This window comes from Melospiza melodia, unplaced genomic scaffold (assembly GCF_035770615.1).
Source record: "Melospiza melodia melodia isolate bMelMel2 unplaced genomic scaffold, bMelMel2.pri scaffold_32, whole genome shotgun sequence".
Taxonomy (NCBI): Eukaryota; Metazoa; Chordata; class Aves; order Passeriformes; family Passerellidae; genus Melospiza; species Melospiza melodia.
Window position 1 is genome coordinate 2,551,461 of NW_026948638.1, and position 21,537 is coordinate 2,572,997.

A 21,537-nucleotide genomic window follows, 5' to 3' on the forward strand; every position below is an offset into this window, starting at 1 on the left:
CCTCTTCCTTCCACTTTTCTTTCACTCCTAGACCGGCCCAGGCAATGCTGACACCCAAAAGCAGCCGCGCTCTGCCCTGGGAGGGTTCCGAAATAGCATGGTAGTAAAACTGGGGAGTGAAACTGGGAGCATTGGGAAAGATCATGAGAGCAGCGGAAAGGAATTGGGAGCGCTTTCCCTGCCAGTCCCGCTTTTACTGGGAGAACTGAGAGGGAACTGGGAGCAAACAGCACTCGGAGGCGGCTGCAGCCGGCAGCTAGTGGGGCCACGATAGAAGGCCTGGTTATGAGAATAAGAGAGCGATCGCGCGCTGGGATTGGTGGGCGGGAGCAGCGCGGGGTTTGCTCGGTTATGTGAGGGCCGGGAGGGGCCGGAGCAATGGCGGCGGCGTCCGGTGAGAGGGGACAGGGAGCGGGAATGGGGACCGGGAGCGGGAATGGGGACGGCAATGAGGACAGGGAGTGGGTATGGGGACAGGGAAGAGGCATGGGAATGGGGACATGATCGGAAATGGCACGCGGAACTGGAATGGCACAGAGAATGGGGACAGGGACCGGGAACTGGAATATGGGTATGGGACAGGGAATATTGAAATGGAAATACGGGAACAGGAGCGGGACCGTGAATAACAGAAGGGGAACAGAGACTTGGAATATGGGAGACAGATAGGGAATGAGACTGGAATGAGATTCAGGCTGGGATGGCAGCGGAACGGTACCAGGGTGACATGGGAATGGGTGGGTGAGAGGGGGTGACAGCAGGGAGAGGGGGATCCTGAACAGGGACACTGGCAACCAGGACAGAGGGACATGGAGACAGTTCCAGGGCAGGGGGGCCTTGATCAGCCACGCCATAACTTTCACCAGGGTCCCCAAGCACTTTTGCAGCTACTCGGCCTGTTCTGCCCAAAGCCCTGAGCAACCCCCAAGTCCCTCCCAGGAACGCCCACCTCCCTCAAACCCAACATGCCCCCCGTCCCCTGGCAGATCCCCCCATGTCCCCATCAATGGCTTATTCCAATGTCTTTGTTTTCACCCTGGTTTTGTGTGTTTTGAAGGGACCAACAGAAGTGAAAGGAAAATCCAGGCCACGGGGTGCAAGGAAGATGTGAAGCAGCTGGACAGGTGGTTTCTAACATGGATAACCGGCAACAGGGATGGCCTGGGCTCTGCTTACCGGGGTTCCCTGGGGATTACCCAGGGTGGATGCCTCTGTGGCGGCTGGAGCTGGAGCAGCGCAGGAAGGTCTTCCTGCACTTGGGGCACTCACTGGGCTGCCCTTAGTGCTGGCTCTGTTGGTGTCTGCTCAAGATAGAGCTCTGAGAGAAGCTCTTCCCACACTCAGGACACTCATAGGGCCTCTCCCCACTGTGGATGCGCCGGTGGGTCACGAGGGTGGAGTTGTCCCTGAAGCCCTTCCCGCAGTCAGGGCAGCGAAAGGGCCGCTCCTCCGTGTGAATCCTCTGGTGCCTGACAAGATGAGAGCTGGTCTGAAACCTCTTCCTGCATTTATCACACTCATAGGGCTTCTCCCCAGTGTGGCTCCTCAGGTGGTAGATCAGGTGGGAGCGCTGGCAGAAGCTCTTCCCACACTCCCCACACTCGTAAGACCTCTCGCCAGTGTGGATCCTCTTGTGGACAATCAGGTTCGACTTGTGGGTGAATCTCTTCCCACACTCGGGACACTCATAGGGCCTCTCCTGGGTGTGCATGTGCTGGTGGCTGACAAGGGAGGAGTTGTACTTGAAGCCTTTCCCGCAGTCGGGGCAGAGGAAGGGCCTCTCCTCTGTGTGAGTGCGCTGGTGCCTGAGGAGATCAGAGCTGGTCTGAAACCCCTTTCTGCATTTATCACACTCGTAGGGTTTCTCCCCGGTGTGCCTCCTCATGTGGACAGTCAGGTGGGAGATCCGGCTGAAACTCTTCCCACACTCCTCACACTTGTAACACCTCTCCTCGGTGTGCCTCCTCAGGTGGACAATCAGGCAGGAGATCCAGCTGAAGCTCTTCCCACACTCCTCACACTTGTAAGACCTCTCCTCGGTGTGGCTCCTCAAGTGGACAGTCAAGTTGGATCTCCGGCTGAAGCTCTTCCCACACTCCTCACATATATAGGGCCTCTCCCCCGTGTGGATTTTCATGTGGCAGATCAGGTTGGATTTCTGGCTGAAGCTCTTCCCACATTTCAAGCACTTCTGGGGCTTCTCCTTACCCTGAAGCTGCTCATGGACCACGAGCTCTGAGCTCCAGGCGCCTCCCCGGTCCAGGGTGGGCCTTTCTCCATCAGATGCCTGAGATCTGCATTTGCAGCCCCTCCTCGTGCGGGATCTCTGGGGTTTTTCCTCCCCGTTGGATTCCTGTGCTGTGGAGCTGCTCAAAACAGCCTCTTCCACAAGGTTCTGCTGTGGGGATTTGTCCGCCCTGGTCTCCATTCTCAGCTCCTGGTCTGGGGGAGGATGGGATTTGCCTCCGTGCCACAGGGAAGGACAAGGAGATCCCCCCAGTGCGTCCCCAGCAGGACGGCTTTGGCAGCAGGGTTGTCCTGCAGCCGGGGGCCGTGCTGGGGCGGGAGATGGAGCAGGAGAGAGGGGGAAAGGGGCACTGAATTCCTCCTCACCTGCTTGGGGCTGCTGGGCCATCTTCCTCTTCCTCACGACCTCCTCCTCTTGCATCGGGCCAAGGTTTAGAAACAGGAAATCCTGGTTTGGGGGAAAACAAGGGCTGGGCGCGTTGGGTTTGATGGTCCCGCTGCCTGTCTTGGTGTCTGCTAAGGAAGGCAGAGCCTCCCTTAAAATTGAAAATTTAAACCCCCTCCCTCCAAAGTACTATAATTTTGAAATTAAGGGGCTCTCAGGGAAAGATATGGAAATAGGAATAACAGTTCTTTGCTAGGAAAAATAAAATGAAAAATGTAATAGTAGAAAGAAAACCACTGACAGAGTCAGAATCCAAGCTGACACCCTGTTAGTCAGGGTGTTTGTTGCACTCCAATTAAATGGTGGCTGCAGTCCTCCTGCAGGGACAGATGTGGTTCTGTTGAAGCAGTGGTTCCTGCAGAAGGGTGTAGTTTTCCTCCAAAGGTCCAGTGGTGGTGTAGATAGGTCTGGTCTTCCTCAGCGAATCCAGTGGAGAAGAAAAGCTGCTCCTCTGGGAATCCAGTGGAGAAGAAACGCTGCTCCTCTGGGAATCCAGTGGGAAAAGCCTGACTGTGGTGTTCCAAATCTCTGATTATATCCAGGTGGGAATGCCTGGCTCCTCCCCATGGGTGGAACATCTACCCATGGGGTGAGGTAATTTTATCAGTCCTGCAGTGAGGCTCAATGGCCCATTAACAGAAGATATCTCCCTGGAGGGCTTGTGGAAGAGATAAGGAAAACTGCCCAATTAACAGAAGATAACTGCCCCACCTCTAACAGATGGCAATAGAATACATACCCACATCTTGCATTTCCAACCTCAGACACTCTCCGTTGCTCTCAGTAGCCCAAAGTGTGATCCCAGTTGCTCCCTTTTAACAGCAGTATGATCCCAGTAACTTCCAATATGATCCAAGTCATCTACCACTATTCCCAGTATGGTCCTAGTATAATCCTAGCTGCTTCCAGTCCATCCCAGTATGGTCCAAGCTGCCTCCAGCTACATCAACACAATCAGTCTCAGTATGATGCCATTTGCTACCAGCGTGCTCCCAGTTGCTCACAGCATCTCCCACTCACTCTCAGAATGATCCCAGTCATTCCCAGTATATCACATTAGCCCCTAACATGGTCTCAATTGGCCCGGCAGGTTCCTACTCACTTCCAAAATGATCCCAGGATGATCCCAGTACAGCCCAGTCCCTCCCAGCGATGCCACTCCTGGCATCCCCCAGCCCTGTCTGTGTTCCCCCCTCCCAGATTGCCTGATAGGAGCCCCAGGGGCTGGAAGGCCTCAACCAACATCCCCAGCAAGCCCCAGTGTGGATGTGCAGCCTCCAGTTTTCCCAGTTTGCCTCTCCTTCTCCCCAGGCAGGGTTCTCCTCCTCCTGCTCCTCCCGGCCCCAGCGGGTGGGAGCAGCTGAGAGCCCCGCACTGCCCATCCCGACCTGTCCCGGCTCCATCCCCGCTCCTGCCGCGGGCTGCGAGGGCTGCAGGACCGGGGCAGGAGGAATGGAATGGTGGAGCAGGGAGGGAGAAGCAGCAGGACAATGGCTGGAGGGAACAAGAGAAGGAGGAGGAGGAGGAGGTGTGGAGCAGGAAGAGGAGGAGGACGGGTGGGAGGAAGAGCTGGGTGAGAGGAGGAGGAGTGGGAAGTGGAAGCGGGGGGAACACAGGCTCCAGCCCTCGCTTTCTCCGCAGCACTCCCGGTCCCTGGGGCATTTCCCCCCCATATCTCAGGTGACCACAGAGGGGGAGCTCAACCAAATATCCTGGGTGCTCCATAGCTGGGTATCTTTTTGGGGATGGGGGGATTTTTGGAGCTCAAAGGACTCCAAAGCTAAGCTGCAAATGCCCATTGGGGAGATTTTGGCGGTGTCCCGGCAGGTTGTTTCTTCGCGGGGGAGGGCAAGAGAGGGGAGAACACTGGGACACCGACGTGTGTAGCCCAGAGAGAGGAGACCGCCAGGATTCAGCCCGGAGAGGGGAACACCCTTGTGAGGGGGAAACCCTGGAGCTCCCCACAGCCTGGAGCAGAGTCAGGGGAAACGGGAGCGCTGAGGCACCAAGAGCCCCGGCATTGCTAAGAAGGAGCCCAGAGAGGGGGATCTAGGGAACCCCTGGGGGCTGCAGGGAACCCCCAGCAGCACAGAGAAGGGGGAGCCCCAGAAGCCCAAGGTCAGAAGAGCAGAGAGGGGGGACCCTGGGGATTCCCGTGACAGCCTGGAGAGGGTATGGACCCCTGGAGAGGAGAACGCTCAATAGATGCAGGACTCCAAGAAGTCCAAAGTGGAGAGACCAGAGAAGGGCAATTCATGGGGAGCTCTTTTTTGGAATAATCATGAGACATTCAAGTCTTGGCAGGCTTAAGGATGGTATTTCTCAGGGTTTTTCCAACTAAAGTTTTTTGGTCTGGAGATTTTTATGGACACAAAATGTCTGGAGACTTCTAGAGATGGGTTGGGGCAGGAGGAATGCCCAACAAAATGCTCTCATACCTTGTTTTTCTCATTTCCAAACCTCAGCCAAGTCTGTTGCCCTGTCTCTGGGAACACCCGCTGGTGTCACCTCGATACATTGTCCCCGCTGCCTGGTGTCGCTCTCTGATCTGTTCCCTGTGTCATCCCATTCCTAGTGTCCACTGTGCCTGGCATCAACCCCTGGTCCATGTCCATCTTGTCTTATGTTGCAATGCAAGATGTAACCAGCAGTATGTATTTTATCACCATCTGTTGAAACCAGGAGGAGCAGTGTTCTTTATCACTTCCATGACACATCCCTCCTAACACCAGGGCAGATATTCTCTATTAATGGGCAAGCTGTTAAAACCAGGTGAGGCAGGTTTATTTTTATCTCTTCCACAACCCATCATCCCTCCAGGGAGATATCTTCTGTTAATGGGCCATTGAGATTCACTGAGTGACTGATAAAATTAATCAACAGTGGGTGTTCCCAGAAATGGAGCTCACAGACTGGGCTATGGTTTGGAAATGAGAAATCCTATTTCCAAGAGAAAAACAAGGTATGAGAGCATTTTGTTGGGCATTCCTCCTGCCCCAACCCATCTCTAGAAGTCTCCAGACATTTTGTGTCCATAAAAATCTCCAGACCAAAAAACTTTAGTTGGAAAAACCCTGAGAAATACCATCCTTAAGCCTGCCAAGACTTGAATGTCTCATGATTATTCCAAAAAAGAGCTCCCCATGAATTGCCTTTCTCCGGTCTCTCCACTTTGGACGTCTTGGAGTCCTGCATCTATTGAGTGTTCTCCTCTCCAGGAGTCCACACCCTCTCCAGGCTGTCACGGGAATCCCCAGGGTCCCCCCTCTCTGCTCTTCTGACCTTGGGCTTCTGGGGCTCCCCCTTCTCTGTGCTGCTGGGGGTTCCCTGCAGCCCCCAGGGGTTCCCTAGATCCCCCTCTCTGGGCTCCTTCTTAGCAATGCCGGGGCTCTTGGTGCCTCAGCGCTCCCGTTTCCCCTGACTCTGCTCCAGGCTGTGGGGAGCTCCAGGGTTTCCCCCTCGCAAGGGTGTTCCCCTCTCCGGGCTGAATCCTGGTGGTCTCCTCTCTCTGGGCTACACACGTCGGTGTCCCAGTGTTCTCCCCTCTCTTGCCCTCCCCCGCGAAGAAACAACCTGCCGGGACACCGCCAAAATCTCCCCAATGGGCATTTGCAGCTTAGCTTTGGAGTCCTTTGAGCTCCAAAAATCCCCCCATCCCCAAAAAGATACCCAGCTATGGAGCACCCAGGATATTTGGTTGAGCTCCCCCTCTGTGGTCACCTGAGATATGGGGGGGAAATGCCCCAGGGACCGGGAGTGCTGTGGAGAAAGCGAGGGCTGGAGCCTGTGTTCCCCCCGCTTCCACTTCCCACTCCTCCTCCTCTCACCCAGCTCTTCCTCCCACCCGTCCTCCTCCTCTTCCTGCTCCACACCTCCTCCTCCTCCTCCTTCTCTTGTTCCCTCCAGCCATTGTCCTGCTGCTTCTCCCTCCCTGCTCCACCATTCCATTCCTCCTGCCCCGGTCCTGCAGCCCTCGCAGCCCGCGGCAGGAGCGGGGATGGAGCCGGGACAGGTCGGGATGGGCAGTGCGGGGCTCTCAGCTGCTCCCACCCGCTGGGGCCGGGAGGAGCAGGAGGAGGAGAACCCTGCCTGGGGAGAAGGAGAGGCAAACTGGGAAAACTGGAGGCTGCACATCCACACTGGGGCTTGCTGGGGATGTTGGTTGAAGCCTTCCAGCCCCTGGGGCTCCTATCAGGCAATCTGGGAGGGGGGAACACAGACAGGGCTGGGGGATGCCAGGAGTGGCATCGCTGGGAGGGACTGGGCTGTACTGGGATCATCCTGGGATCATTTTGGAAGTGAGTAGGAACCTGCCGGGCCAATTGAGACCATGTTAGGGGCTAATGTGATATACTGGGAATGACTGGGATCATTCTGAGAGTGAGTGGGAGATGCTGTGAGCAACTGGGAGCACGCTGGTAGCAAATGGCATCATACTGAGACTGATTGTGTTGATGTAGCTGGAGGCAGCTTGGACCATACTGGGATGGACTGGAAGCAGCTAGGATTATACTAGGACCATACTGGGAATAGTGGTAGATGACTTGGATCATATTGGAAGTTACTGGGATCATACTGCTGTTAAAAGGGAGCAACTGGGATCACACTTTGGGCTACTGAGAGCAACGGAGAGTGTCTGAGGTTGGAAATGCAAGATGTGGGTATGTATTCTATTGCCATCTGTTAGAGGTGGGGCAGTTATCTTCTGTTAATTGGGCAGTTTTCCTTATCTCTTCCACAAGCCCTCCAGGGAGATATCTTCTGTTAATGGGCCATTGAGCCTCACTGCAGGACTGATAAAATTACCTCACCCCATGGGTAGATGTTCCACCCATGGGGAGGAGCCAGGCATTCCCACCTGGATATAATCAGAGATTTGGAACACCACAGTCAGGCTTTTCCCACTGGATTCCCAGAGGAGCAGCGTTTCTTCTCCACTGGATTCCCAGAGGAGCAGCTTTTCTTCTCCACTGGATTCGCTGAGGAAGACCAGACCTATCTACACCACCACCGGACCTTTGGAGGAAAACTACACCCTTCTGCAGGAACCACTGCTTCAACAGAACCACATCTGTCCCTGCAGGAGGACTGCAGCCACCATTTAATTGGAGTGCAACAAACACCCTGACTAACAGGGTGTCAGCTTGGATTCTGACTCTGTCAGTGGTTTTCTTTCTACTATTACATTTTTCATTTTATTTTTCCTAGCAAAGAACTGTTATTCCTATTTCCATATCTTTCCCTGAGAGCCCCTTAATTTCAAAATTATAGTACTTTGGAGGGAGGGGGTTTAAATTTTCAATTTTAAGGGAGGCTCTGCCTTCCTTAGCAGACACCAAGACAGGCAGCGGGACCATCAAACCCAAGGCGCCCAGCCCTTGTTTTCCCCCAAACCAGGATTTCCTGTTTCTAAACCTTGGCCCGATGCAAGAGGAGGAGGTCGTGAGGAAGAGGAAGATGGCCCAGCAGCCCCAAGCAGGTGAGGAGGAATTCAGTGCCCCTTTCCCCCTCTCTCCTGCTCCATCTCCCGCCCCAGCACGGCCCCCGGCTGCAGGACAACCCTGCTGCCAAAGCCGTCCTGCTGGGGACGCACTGGGGGGATCTCCTTGTCCTTCCCTGTGGCACGGAGGCAAATCCCATCCTCCCCCAGACCAGGAGCTGAGAATGGAGACCAGGGCGGACAAATCCCCACAGCAGAACCTTGTGGAAGAGGCTGTTTTGAGCAGCTCCACAGCACAGGAATCCAACGGGGAGGAAAAACCCCAGAGATCCCGCACGAGGAGGGGCTGCAAATGCAGATCTCAGGCATCTGATGGAGAAAGGCCCACCCTGGACCGGGGAGGCGCCTGGAGCTCAGAGCTCGTGGTCCACGAGCAGCTTCAGGGTAAGGAAAGCCCCAGAAGTGCTTGAAATGTGGGAAGAGCTTCAGCCAGAAATCCAACCTGATCTGCCACATGAAAATCCACACGGGGGAGAGGCCCTATATATGTGAGGAGTGTGGGAAGAGCTTCAGCCGGAGATCCAACTTGACTGTCCACTTGAGGAGCCACACCGAGGAGAGGCCTTACAAGTGTGAGGAGTGTGGGAAGAGCTTCAGCTGGATCTCCTGCCTGATTGTCCACCTGAGGAGGCACACCGAGGAGAGGTGTTACAAGTGTGAGGAGTGTGGGAAGAGTTTCAGCCGGATCTCCCACCTGACTGTCCACATGAGGAGGCACACCGGGGAGAAACCCTACGAGTGTGATAAATGCAGAAAGGGGTTTCAGACCAGCTCTGATCTCCTCAGGCACCAGCGCACTCACACAGAGGAGAGGCCCTTCCTCTGCCCCGACTGCGGGAAAGGCTTCAAGTACAACTCCTCCCTTGTCAGCCACCAGCACATGCACACCCAGGAGAGGCCCTATGAGTGTCCCGAGTGTGGGAAGAGATTCACCCACAAGTCGAACCTGATTGTCCACAAGAGGATCCACACTGGCGAGAGGTCTTACGAGTGTGGGGAGTGTGGGAAGAGCTTCTGCCAGCGCTCCCACCTGATCTACCACCTGAGGAGCCACACTGGGGAGAAGCCCTATGAGTGTGATAAATGCAGGAAGAGGTTTCAGACCAGCTCTCATCTTGTCAGGCACCAGAGGATTCACACGGAGGAGCGGCCCTTTCGCTGCCCTGACTGCGGGAAGGGCTTCAGGGACAACTCCACCCTCGTGACCCACCGGCGCATCCACAGTGGGGAGAGGCCCTATGACTGTCCTGAGTGTGGGAAGAGCTTCTCTCAGAGCTCTATCTTGAGCAGACACCAACAGAGCCAGCACTAAGGGCAGCCCAGTGAGTGCCCCAAGTGCAGGAAGACCTTCCTGCGCTGCTCCAGCTCCAGCCGCCACAGAGGCATCCACCCTGGGTAATCCCCAGGGAACGCTGGTAAGCAGAGCCCAGGCCATTCCTGTTGCCGGTTATCCATTTTAGAAACCACCTGTCCAGCTGCTTCACATCTTCCTTGCACCCCGTGGCCTGGATTTTCCTTTCATTTCTGTTGGTCCCTTCAAAACACACAAAACCAGGGTGAAAACAAAGACATTGGAATAAGCCATTGATGGGGACATGGGGGGATCTGCCAGGGGACGGGGGGCATGTTGGGTTTGAGGGAGATGGGTGTTCCTGGGAGGGACTTGGGGGTTGCTCAGGGCTTTGGGCAGAACAGGCCGAGTAGCTGCAAAAGTGCTTGGGGACCCTGGTGAAAGTTATGGCGTGGCTGATCAAGGCCCCCCTGCCCTGGAACTGTCTCCATGTCCCTCTGTCCTGGTTGCCAGTGTCCCTGTTCAGGATCCCCCTCTCCCTGCTGTCACCCCCTCTCACCCACCCATTCCCATGTCACCCTGGTACCGTTCCGCTGCCATCCCAGCCTGAATCTCATTCCAGTCTCATTCCCTATCTGTCTCCCATATTCCAAGTCTCTGTTCCCCTTCTGTTATTCACGGTCCCGCTCCTGTTCCCGTATTTCCATTTCAATATTCCCTGTCCCATACCCATATTCCAGTTCCCGGTCCCTGTCCCCATTCTCTGTGCCATTCCAGTTCCGCGTGCCATTTCCGATCATGTCCCCATTCCCATGCCTCTTCCCTGTCCCCATACCCACTCCCTGTCCTCATTGCCGTCCCCATTCCCGCTCCCGGTCCCCATTCCCGCTCCCTGTCCCCTCTCACCGGACGCCGCCGCCATTGCTCCGGCCCCTCCCGGCCCTCACATAACCGAGCAAACCCCGCGCTGCTCCCGCCCACCAATCCCAGCGCGCGATCGCTCTCTTATTCTCATAACCAGGCCTTCTATCGTGGCCCCACTAGCTGCCGGCTGCAGCCGCCTCCGAGTGCTGTTTGCTCCCAGTTCCCTCTCAGTTCTCCCAGTAAAAGCGGGACTGGCAGGGAAAGCGCTCCCAATTCCTTTCCGCTGCTCTCATGATCTTTCCCAATGCTCCCAGTTTCACTCCCCAGTTTTACTACCATGCTATTTCGGAACCCTCCCAGGGCAGAGCGCGGCTGCTTTTGGGTGTCAGCATTGCCTGGGCCGGTCTAGGAGTGAAAGAAAAGTGGAAGGAAGAGGAGAAACAGACGAGGAGTAAGTGGAGGAGCAGAAGGAAGAGGAGCAGCACAACCACGTTGGTTTCCCCGCCGCCTTCCCCTGCCGCTCAGGCTGAAGCTCCCCTGACTCCTGCTGCATTGCCCCCTCCAGAAGCCGCAGGTGAGTGGGGAGGGGGAGCTTGCACCAGATCCATTGGGGGGTCTCTGGGAGGGTTTTTCATGGGGCAGGGGATCTTTGACTCTTGCAGGACCTCAAACCTGAACCGTTAATTTCCCGTGGAGGGAACAGCCTCACGTTCGCCTGGTACCGATGGGCACAGGGGTGATCTCGGGCTGGGGGATGCCCAGGAGAGCAAACGGGAGCTCGGGAGCCCTGGAGTGGGGAAGAGCGCAGAGGGGCGATCCCGGAGATGAGAGACAAACTGGCTGCCTGGAGGGGTGGGGGAGGCTGGGGATGAGCGGGCTCCAGGCCCCTCAAGGCTGAAAGGGGCATTGACTTCTCCAGCTGCACTTGGGCAACAGGACTATCAAACCCAACATGTTCAGCCCTTGTTTTCCCCCAAACCAGGATTTTCTTTTTCCAAACCTTGGCCCGATGAAGAAGGAGGACGCCGTGAGGAAGGAGATGGCCCAGGAGCCCCAGGCAGGTGAGGAGGAAGTCAGTGCCCCTTTCCCCCTCTCTCCTGCTCCATCTCCCACCCCAGCACGGCCCCCGGCTGCAGGACAACCCTGGTGCCAAAGCCGTCCTGCTGGGGACGCACTGGGAGGATCTCCTTGTCCTTCCCTGTGGCACAGAGGCAAATCCCATCTTCTCCTTGTCCTTCCTTCCCCAGACAAGAAGCTTAGGCCAGAGACCAGGGAGGTCAAATCCCCACAGCAGAACCTTGTAGAAGAGGCTGTTTTGTGCAGCTCCACAGCACAGGAATCAAAGGGAAAAGAAAAGCCCCAGAGATCCCTTACGAGGAGGGGCTGCAAACGCCGATCACGGGGATCTGAGGGGGAAAGGCCCACCCTGGGCCAGGGATGGAGCTGCAGCTCAGAGCTGGGGATCCATGAGCAGCTCCAGGATGGGGAGGAGTCCCGCAAGTCCTCAGAATGTGGGAAGACCTTCTCCCTGAGATCCTCCCTGATCTGCCACATGAGAATCCACACAGAAGAACGTCCCGACGAGTGTGATAAATGCAGGAAGAGGTTTCAGATGAGTTCCTGTCTCATCAGGCATCAGCAGAGTCACAAAGGCGAGAGGCCCTTCTGCTGCCACCATTGTGCAAAAGGCTTCAGATACAACTCCGGCCTCATCACTACCTGCGTGTCCACGAGCATGGCCTGGGGATCCTCTGCAGGTAAAATGGGGGGAGACACCCCTCCCCAAATTAACAAAAACCCTACAAACCCAAAAAACGGAAATTTGGGGAAAAAACCCGGAGAAAATAAAAAAATTCTGAAGAAAAATATCAAAAATGGGGGGGAAACACTCAGGAAAGGGGAGCAGATAGGGGCAGTAAAGGAGGGCGGAGACCCCTCTCCTAACTACCAAAAACCATAAAAATCAGAAAATCCCAAAGAAACTGAAATTTGGGGAAAAAAATCCCAAAATCCTGGAGAAAAAGCATCAAAATTTGGGGGGAAAATACAAAAAAATTCTGGGGAAAAACATCAAAATTTAGGGGGAAAAAAGGGGAGGGGGTGGGGACCCCTCCCCAAATTAACAAAAACCCCAAAAATCCAAAAAATCCCATAAAAAACCCCCAAAATTCAGGGGGAAATCCCGAAATTTGGGGGGTCTTGGGATGGTTTGGGGAGGTTTTGGGTGATTTTGGGTGAATTTTGGGCAATTTCTGGGGGATTTCTGGTGGTTTATTGGGTGGGTTTTGGGGCAGATTTTTGGGGGAGTTTTGGGTGATTTTTGGGCATTTTTGGGGGATTTTTGGGTGATTTTTTTGGGTCATTTTGGGGTGTTTTTTGGGGCAGATTTTTGGGGGAGTTTTGGGTGATTTTTGAGGGAATTTTGGGGAAGGTTTTGAGGGGATTTTGGGGTGATTTTTGGGCTGTTTTGGGTGATTTTGGGGCAGGTTTTTTTGGGGATTTTTGGGGTATTTTGTACTATAAATACTGAACTTTCCCAAAATCACCGTTTTTCACCCCAGCCTGGCCTCAGGCTGCCCCGAGGGGCTGCGGGAGTGCCGGGACCCCATGTAGGAGGAGTTTTGGGGGAGTTTGGGGCTGTTTTCGGGTGATTTTGGGGTGTTTTTGGGGGGTTTTTGGGTGAATTTGAACTATAAATACTGAATTTTCCCAAAATCACCATTTTTCACCCCAGCCTGGTGTCGGGCTGCCCCAAGGGGCTCCACAAGTGCCGGGACCCCATTTTGGGGGAGTTTTGGGCTGTTTTGGGTGATTTTTGGGTGTTTTTTGGGGGTTTTGGGTGAATTTGAACTATAAATACTGAATTTTCCCAAAATTGAGGAAAATTCGGAGATGAGGGAAAATTCGGACAGACTCTCACACTGGCTCAGTGCCTTTCTGTGACCCAAGTATGGGGCTCTTCCTTTTTGCTCTGGGATGCAAAACCTTTTCACTGCTTCCATGTGACTGAACTCCTGAGGTCCCTGATGTGAAATGTTTTAACACAGCTCCTGCTACAGCAGACAAGTTTGGATTTACAAATGTGAAAGGAGAGCTTTTCTTTTGGAATTTAAAACCCGGCCAAGTAGGCTGGAAGGAAAGAAGAAAAGGATTCAAAAACCAGGAGAGATGTACTTTATTTTATGAAATGGGTTGGCCCTGCCCTTTCTCCTATGACCTGAGAAAAGTGAGCAGAAACATGTGTTTCCCTTGTAGATAAAGTGTCCCTGCTGAAAGGGTTCAGCTACCAATGGAATCACCTGAGTGGCCAAGCCCTACTGGATGTCACCGAGCGTATCACGGGTTTGGCCTCCCCTTCTGAGCCCAGAGCTCTTCCCAGGGAGCATTTACAGGGAATGCCTGTGAGCAGACAGCAGAGCAGCTCCTCCAAACCAGGAGGTGCTGAGCTTGTCCCTGCTGCCCCATAGCCAAGGCAGGTGGGTTTGGCAGGTTTTCCCTGGCTGCTGCAGAGCTGGGCAGCACCTGAGATGGGGGCAGCACTCGGCCTGGGGCTCAGCTCTCACTGGGGCATCTCAGAACCACCTCCAGCAAAGGGAGGGCTAAAAATGCCCCAGCTGGCTCCTCTCTGGGGAGCTCAGGGACATCTGTGATCTTTGAGGGGAAATGGTGGCAAATGCTGTTTCAGGGCATCAGTTTGTTTTGTCCTCACAGAATTCTTGTTTTTCTCTTGGAAAGTTTTGAGGCTGAACCGTGCAGAGCCTGGGGGTCACAGCTTAGGTCAGAACTCAACAGAGGTATCAGAGGCACGGGTTTAGTGCAAGGCAGCCTCTGGGGCACAGGGACAGAAGCAGAGTGCTGAGGCTCCCTGCCTGTGCTGTCAGAGTGGCCTTGGACTGAGCCTTTCAGGGTGTGCAAACAGTGTCTGCCTGGGTCAGCGCTGCCCAAAATGATACAAATGCAGCTGATAATTGATTCCTCAGAGGAGCTTGCTGTGTCAGCAATAGCCAAGGAATGGAAAAAGGATAATCTCAGTATAGAGCAGAGAAGATTATAGATAGCCTTGCTTTAACTGGGACTAAATCCACTGCTAATTATGCCAACATCTTGAAATGTAAGGTTTAATACAATTTGTGTCTTCATTAGGAATCTCAAAAGGGCATGTTCAGTGATTGGGAATGTCAAAGGCCCTTTAAAGAGCATTTGAATAAAGTAGATCTCCAGCAACAGCGAATTTAGTTTAGCTGTTCTTTGAAAAAGAGGTCATCTTTTTCAAAAAAACGATTTAACCATAAATTTGGAGTACTTTAGAAAGAGCAGATGTTCTCTGCGATTTAGTAGGAACAGACAGGTGCTCCTCCTGTTCAGTAGTCACTGATGTCTTTAATTGCATTTAAACTCAAATGAATTCCCATTTTAAAATGGGTTCCATAACCCTTTCCTGCTTAGCAGAATTGGTTTTGGGTACTTGCAGGAGCTCTTTCATTGTTGCTGACTGCTGGTGGAATAACAGCATAGAGAAAATGAAGTCTCTTCCACCACAGAATATTAAATGGCTGCTAGATAACATTCTGTCTGATCAGAAAATAAGAATGGTCTCCAGAGCATTTCAGGTTTTGATCTCTCAGCCAAATCTGCCATGCAAGAAGCCTGTTGGTAGTAGCTTTTTGTCTGTGTTTGATATAGTTCAGTTCAGAAAATAAGCAGAGAGATTTCAGAGACAATATGAGAAAACACTCGTGTTTTGGTTATATTTGAGTTCCCTGTGTAGCATTTTTCTTTCTCTATGCCCTTATTCAAGTTGACATTATAAGAAAAATTGCCATTAACATTGAGAGAGGAAGTGGCATTAAAATGTGGAGATGCCCAAATGCCACAGCAATGAGTTCTGGGTAATTGTCTAAGACACCCTGAGGTTTGAAACAGCTCTTTGTAGGAAGCCCCAAAAGCATTCTGCCAAAGACCCCAGCTGGCCGCTGCTGTTTCTCATCCAGCTGTCAGGCAGCAGCCATCTCTGGTGGGCTGGAGTTTTGAGGTGTGTTCTAATCCTGCCCTTTGCTGTGTGCCATTGAGCACAGGGAAGAGCCAGATTAGACATTTGGCACTTGACATCAAAGTTACAAAAATGGAATCATCCCTTTTATTAGAAATCTCTCCATTTCCTCTCTATGGTGCATTTCCAAATCTTCAGTGTGGGTTTAGACAACTTCTTAATGGAAATCAAAGGCAATTGGACATTTTATTCATTGTTCATGCAGAAAGAGATTGTGAAATAATTTAGTAAAGGTAGGAAGTCTGCCGCAGGGACAAGGCTCTGGTTGGAGCAATTAGTGCTGAGGGGTTGGTGGTTCTGTTTCCAGGATGTTCAGCTGCTTTGCCCGTTTCTGGACCAAGGGGCTCTGGGTGCTGTTTTGCTGCTCTTGGCCAGAGAGGCTGGCAAGAAGCAGAAGCAGAGGCAGATCCTTGTTGCAGTGAGGCTGGTGGGTAAGGAGCTGTGTCTCTGTCCCGGCAGTGCTTGTGCAGGGCGTTCATGCCAGGAGCCCTGAAGTCGCCCAGCGCGACGCCCTGCCCGTGCTCTGGCCCTGCCTGGGGAACAAGGCGCTGCCTGTGCGGAGCGCCAACGTCCGCACCGTGGCCACCAAGCTGGCCTCTGCCCTCTGCAAGGTGATGGGCACCCCGCTGAAGAAATGTGCTGCCAGCAAGCCTCCACATGTGCGGGAAAACCTCTCCAAAATGCTGGGCTGGTGAAGGCGAGATGTTCACCAGAAAGCTGAGGAATCGCTGAGTTGGACACCTCTGGATTTGCTTTTTGAGCTGTGCCAAAAATGACAGAATGCTAAGGAAGGGTGTGCATCTGCCCCCGCTCTCTCCATTGCTCTTCCTAGTCATGGCATGGGGGGCCTGGAGTAGCTCCAGATGGAGGACAAGATGAAGGGCAGTCATGGCTTAGCCTCACACAGAGGTGAGGGGGGAGCTGGGCCAATCTCTGCTGGCAGGAAGGGTCTTGTGGCAGCCCAGAGAGGCTGTGCACATTGCCAGGGAACAGCTGTGCCCTGCACGTGCCCCTGCAATGAGCTGTGCTGCTGCCAGTGCCCCTGGAGCTGTGGGGCTGCTGAGCTGTGGGGCAGGCAGAGGAGCAGGAGGGTGCATGTGCAGCTGAGCCATTCCTGGAGAGCACAGGGCTCTGGGCTCCCTGCTGTCCCAGGGCAGCCCAGAGGCCAGGCTGGGCCTGTGCCAGCTCTGGGCAAGTGGCTCAGGGTTTGCCCTGGCCTGCCTCAGTGTCTGCCAGCAGGAGCATGTTTCCCTGTGCAGCTGTTTGGACATTTCCAGGAAATGTGTCCCAGGAAATATGGAGCTTCAGATGCTTTAGGTTTGCATTGTGGCCTCTGTTAAACTTTGTGTCCCCATTTTGCAGATCTGACTTGTTACAGTCTTACCGTGAAGTTTTCTCTGGACACTTCAGATGTTCCCTCACCCACAAAGTCCTCCTCCCATCCAGAAGAGCTCTCTGTCCTCCAAGCTCAGGAAGAAGTTGCCACCTGTATGAAGTGCGTTTGAAGAATAGGATTGATGTGTTAGGCTTCATAGTTAAGAGCTGTACATATGTTCTTATCTTTAGATGCAGTTTTGAATTAATGAGTTTTGATTGTATTTTTCAAATTTGATGACATATTTTTAATTCTATATATTTTATTTTGATGATGAAAAAAAGTAAACAAATAAATAACATTTAAATAAACCAAGAGGAGAATGTGAGACCAGGACCTGCTAGCGCAGAGATTATGGGAGTGCAGCTCACTCGGTGTGCCAGTGTCTCACCACATCCTTTCCTCATTGGGCCTCTCCTCTTTCTCTTTGGCCAAGTTTTCTTTGTGTCATTTGTGCTGCTCTTTGTTACTTGGCATTACAACAGAGTCACCTGTTGACCTGTGTGGGGGACAATAGATCCAAAAGATCCTGTCTAGTCAAAGGTTTTCTACCTAGGTGTGTTCTGTGCTCACCAACGGCCTGAGCAAAGAAACCAAGAGAAGTGTGCCCAGATACCAAAGCTTTGCTCCTTTGCAATCTCCCACAGATGTGGCTCACAGGTGTCTTCAATCACAATTCCATAGGTAAGAAGAGGTCATGGATTTCACTGGGAAATGATGCACTGCTTTGGCAATCACCTGTATGTATATTTACCCGGGACAGCACTCCAGCTGTGTTGTTTGCACCTTGTTTGCAGAAGGATGAGTGCCCTGGGATGCCAATAACAAGTGACAAGGGTTCCTCCAATCTGCACTGTAGCCTGGGTGCCATTCAGCCCAGAGCTAGGGGATCATTTGTTCCCATAGACCAGTGCTTGCCAATGTAATGAATTCCTGCCCAGCTGGAAGAAGCAATTCTGGATTCAGCTCCAGCTCTTGGTGGGCTGCATGATCATTGACAATGATGCCCTTCCAGAAATGATTCTGCAGTTTCCTTTCATAGTCATTTGAAGCTTTTAAACTTCACATTTCAATTTGCTTTGCCTTAAGGAAAAACACTTCTGGGCCCAGTGCAAACTGTAACCTTTTGACAGCAAAGTCCTCATGGTCGCCAGCTTCTGATGTTACACAATATCACCTGGCTGCCTGTGTTTGCTTAGCTCTGGGTCTAGTCCCAGCCTAGCAAAGCCCGGGTAGGGTGGCACGTTGCAGGGAAAATTGGTCCATGAGCTTATGGGGTTGCCATCAGCAGCAGAGTCAATGTGCCCTTTGGGGATTCCTCTGGAGACAAATTTAGGGACCTACTCCATGCCACAATATTCTCTTAGATCTTTCTAAAATATCCTAGAAAAGGCTGTGAAACTTCACATCTCCTTGCACACCCACTGTTTGAAGAGGGGCATTTTTGTCCCTCCTCAAAGTCATTGCTCTTGCACATGAGAAACATGAACATCCACCAACAGGAATGATGCGTGGTCCTGCTGCTGCTGCTGCAGGGGACTGGGAAGTGCAGACCTGGGTGTTACCAATATGAGCACTTAGTTAGCATTTCATGCTCCTTCAAGCTCTCCAGATCCCAGGGCTTTTTGTTTCAAAGCAGCCACTGCACCATCTCTAGGGAAGAACAGGAAATGGGAAACAGCGACTGCCAGCCTTGCAGGGGTGTGGGGGAAAACCTGAAGTGTCTGCATCGAAAGATGAATGGGAAGAGTGTAATTGCCAAAGCAAACGCTTTGTTAGGATAGCAGGACCAGTTCTTTATTGCATGCTTGCATGAAGATCATTTGGGATCTCCTTTTTGTGTCTCATGCAGAAAAGGAGCTCTTAATAATACCACGCCACTTAAACCAGATTGGGATGCAGCTCTGTAGTGGTTCACAATGAAGCAGACTGCCTGCTGTGCCACTGCCAGCCCTGCTGAGCCTGCGAGGGACCATAGTGTATCCCATGCCTGTTTTGCCTCCAAGCAGATCTTGGTTTTCCTTATTACTGTGGAGTAAATACTGGAGTAAAAAAATGGACAATTAAACTGGCCACTTTGGAGGATATGCTCATGCTTTTACATGTCAGTCCTGCACCTCATGCTCCCACGGCTTGATACTCATAATAAAGTATTTTAACAAAAAAACCTCAGCTCTCATGTTACATCTGAAGAAAATTGCACACGATCATCCAGAATTCTGCTGTCAGGAACAAGACAAGAGTCTTCCGACACTCACTTGCAGCTGTCCTGGATTGCTGCAGCCCTTTGTGAAAAGCTGCTGCAGACAGAGTGTTTGGAGTTGGTCTGGGCCTTTATGAAAGATCTGTGGAGCAGTGTGCAGGGCTCTCCTGGCAGGAAACTGTTTGTCCAAGCCCAGGGACACAGTGCCGGCAGGAGCGGAGCGGCCCCGCTCCCAGCCCGAGAGTCTGTGAGCTGAGCCACGCCGGGGAGAAAAGGCAGCGAGGGGCTCCAGCCCAGCTGCTTCACTGCCCTGCCCGCTCCATGGAGCTCTGTCGTGGGAGAAAGCCGACCCCGGATGAGTCCCCGAGCTTCCATCAGCTGCTGGAACTGCTCCATGACAGCTCCTGTTCTTCCGAGAGACACCCCAGCGCCTTCTTGGAACGCGTGTCATGGGGGGATTCTGTTTGATAATAAACTGTTGGGGGTTTTCCACTTTCATCTATCAGTAATAATTTCCTATTGCTGGAAAGGGGTTGTTGGAACACTTTAGAGGAGACGACTTATTGCACAATATCCTGTTTGAAGCTGTCTCAAACTGTGTGAGACAGATGGCTTCACACAGGAGCATCCCCAAGGCTGCTGAGGGGAAGGCACAGAGGAAGACAAACCCAGTATTTCTGAGGGAACTCCTTGACAGAAACCCAACCTGAGTTGTCAAACAGCAGACCTGATGTTTCGAGACATGGGCCAAATGGGAAACCTTTCAGTGTGTTTGGTCCAGGCTGGGCTATGCTCGAGGCAAAGGTGTGTCAGTGTGTTGGATAATACTCTTTTCTTGACCTAGAGATGGGGACACTGAGAGGTGTTTTAAAAACTTTTATTCCATTTTCAGTCTCATGAGAAGGGTGAGACAATACACATAATTCACGCCATCACAATCAGAAGCCAACTATTTCCTAATTACAGTATTTCTTGGTATGTCAGCTTTTTGCCATGCCATGTTGTAGATGCCTTAAAGCCAATTATTTGAAACTACCCCTTGTAGGTCCCACTACAATGCATCTTTCATAGCTCTGTTTTTCCAAAGTCTTATTTGCAAGGCCATCTATTGAAACTTTTTCTAGCTCCATTTCTCTCTCAACAATATCTGTCCTATTCCATGGAAATTTTTAAGTTACCATTTCTTCTCTCAAGATTTATATACATATTCATACTCTGTGGGCCTTCTATTAGGCTCTAAAAACTTTCTACGAATCCATTTCCCACATCAGTGCACTTGGCTCCTTCTCTCCTCATTGTGCCTGGCAAGCACAGGAGCCCAGAGCTCCTGCAGAACCCATCCCAGCACTCAGTGGGAGCAAACTTGTGTCCAGTCCTCGCCTGGAGCTGTGGTGCCCAGCATTCCACCACACTGGAATGAGGAACTGTTCCTGCTCTTTCAGAAGGAGCTAAGGAGCTTTGGCCTTCAGATCAATTGTCTGCAGGCTCCTGCAGTGCCTGGTGCTGCTCCCTTGCCAGAGGCACCCCAGCCCAGGGGGGCACATCTGGGCTGCTGTGTCTGGCTCTGGGGCTCCCTGTTCTGGGCAGTGAGGAGGAGCTGCAGAGGCTCTGCAGGACTGACAGGATGGGCTTTGGGGATGGCAGGAGAAGCTGAGGGACCTGGGCTGCTGGAGCTTCTGAAGAGGAGGCCCAGGGCTCCTCCTGCAACTGCTCCAAGGGTGGTTTCAGAGAATCACAGAATCAGCAAGTGTGGAACAGGCCATGGATATCATCAAGTCCAACCTGTGCCCTGACACCACCTTGTCTCCCCTGAGCCGCCTCTTCTCCAGGATAAACAACCCCAGCAGCTCCCTCAGCTGCTCCTCAAAGCCCTTGTGCTCCAGACCCCTCCCCAGCCTTGTTGCCCTTCTCTGGACACGCTCCAGCCCCTCCATGTCCTTCCTAAACTGGGGGCACCAAAACTGGACACAGCACTCGAGGTGCTGCCCAAGCAGTGTTGAGCACAGGGGAAGAATCCCTGCCCTGCTCCTGCTTGCCACACCATTCCTGATCCAGGCCAGGAGCCATTGGCCTCCTTGGCCACCTGGGCACACTGCTGGCTCATGTCCAGCCTGCTGTCCATCAGTTCCTGCAGGTCCCTTTCTGCCTGGCTGCTGTCCAGCCTCTCTGGCATCTTGTTGAGGGAGGGAGGCAGGGAGGGAACGGGTCCAGATCCAGTCCTTCCTGAAATGTGGTGTTTGCTGGCACTTGCAGTTCCCAGTTCTTGATATTTCCCTATTCTGGTACAGCCCAAGTGCTGCAACTTGCTGGCAAACAAAGTCAAAACCAAGCAAAACCTGGTACCTACAGCAACCCAATCTCGGGTTTGCTGACACCACCAGTACCCAGATCGGGAATGTTTCAGATGCCTGCACAGCCTAATTCCAGCAGTTTGCTGGCACAGAAAATTAGCATCTGGAAATTTCTCAGTGCCAGCAAAACCTGGCTGCAAAAAATGCAGGAATTTTCTGGAAAGAAAGCCAGAACCCAGCAGCTTCCTGGCACTGCCACCAGCACCGCCTA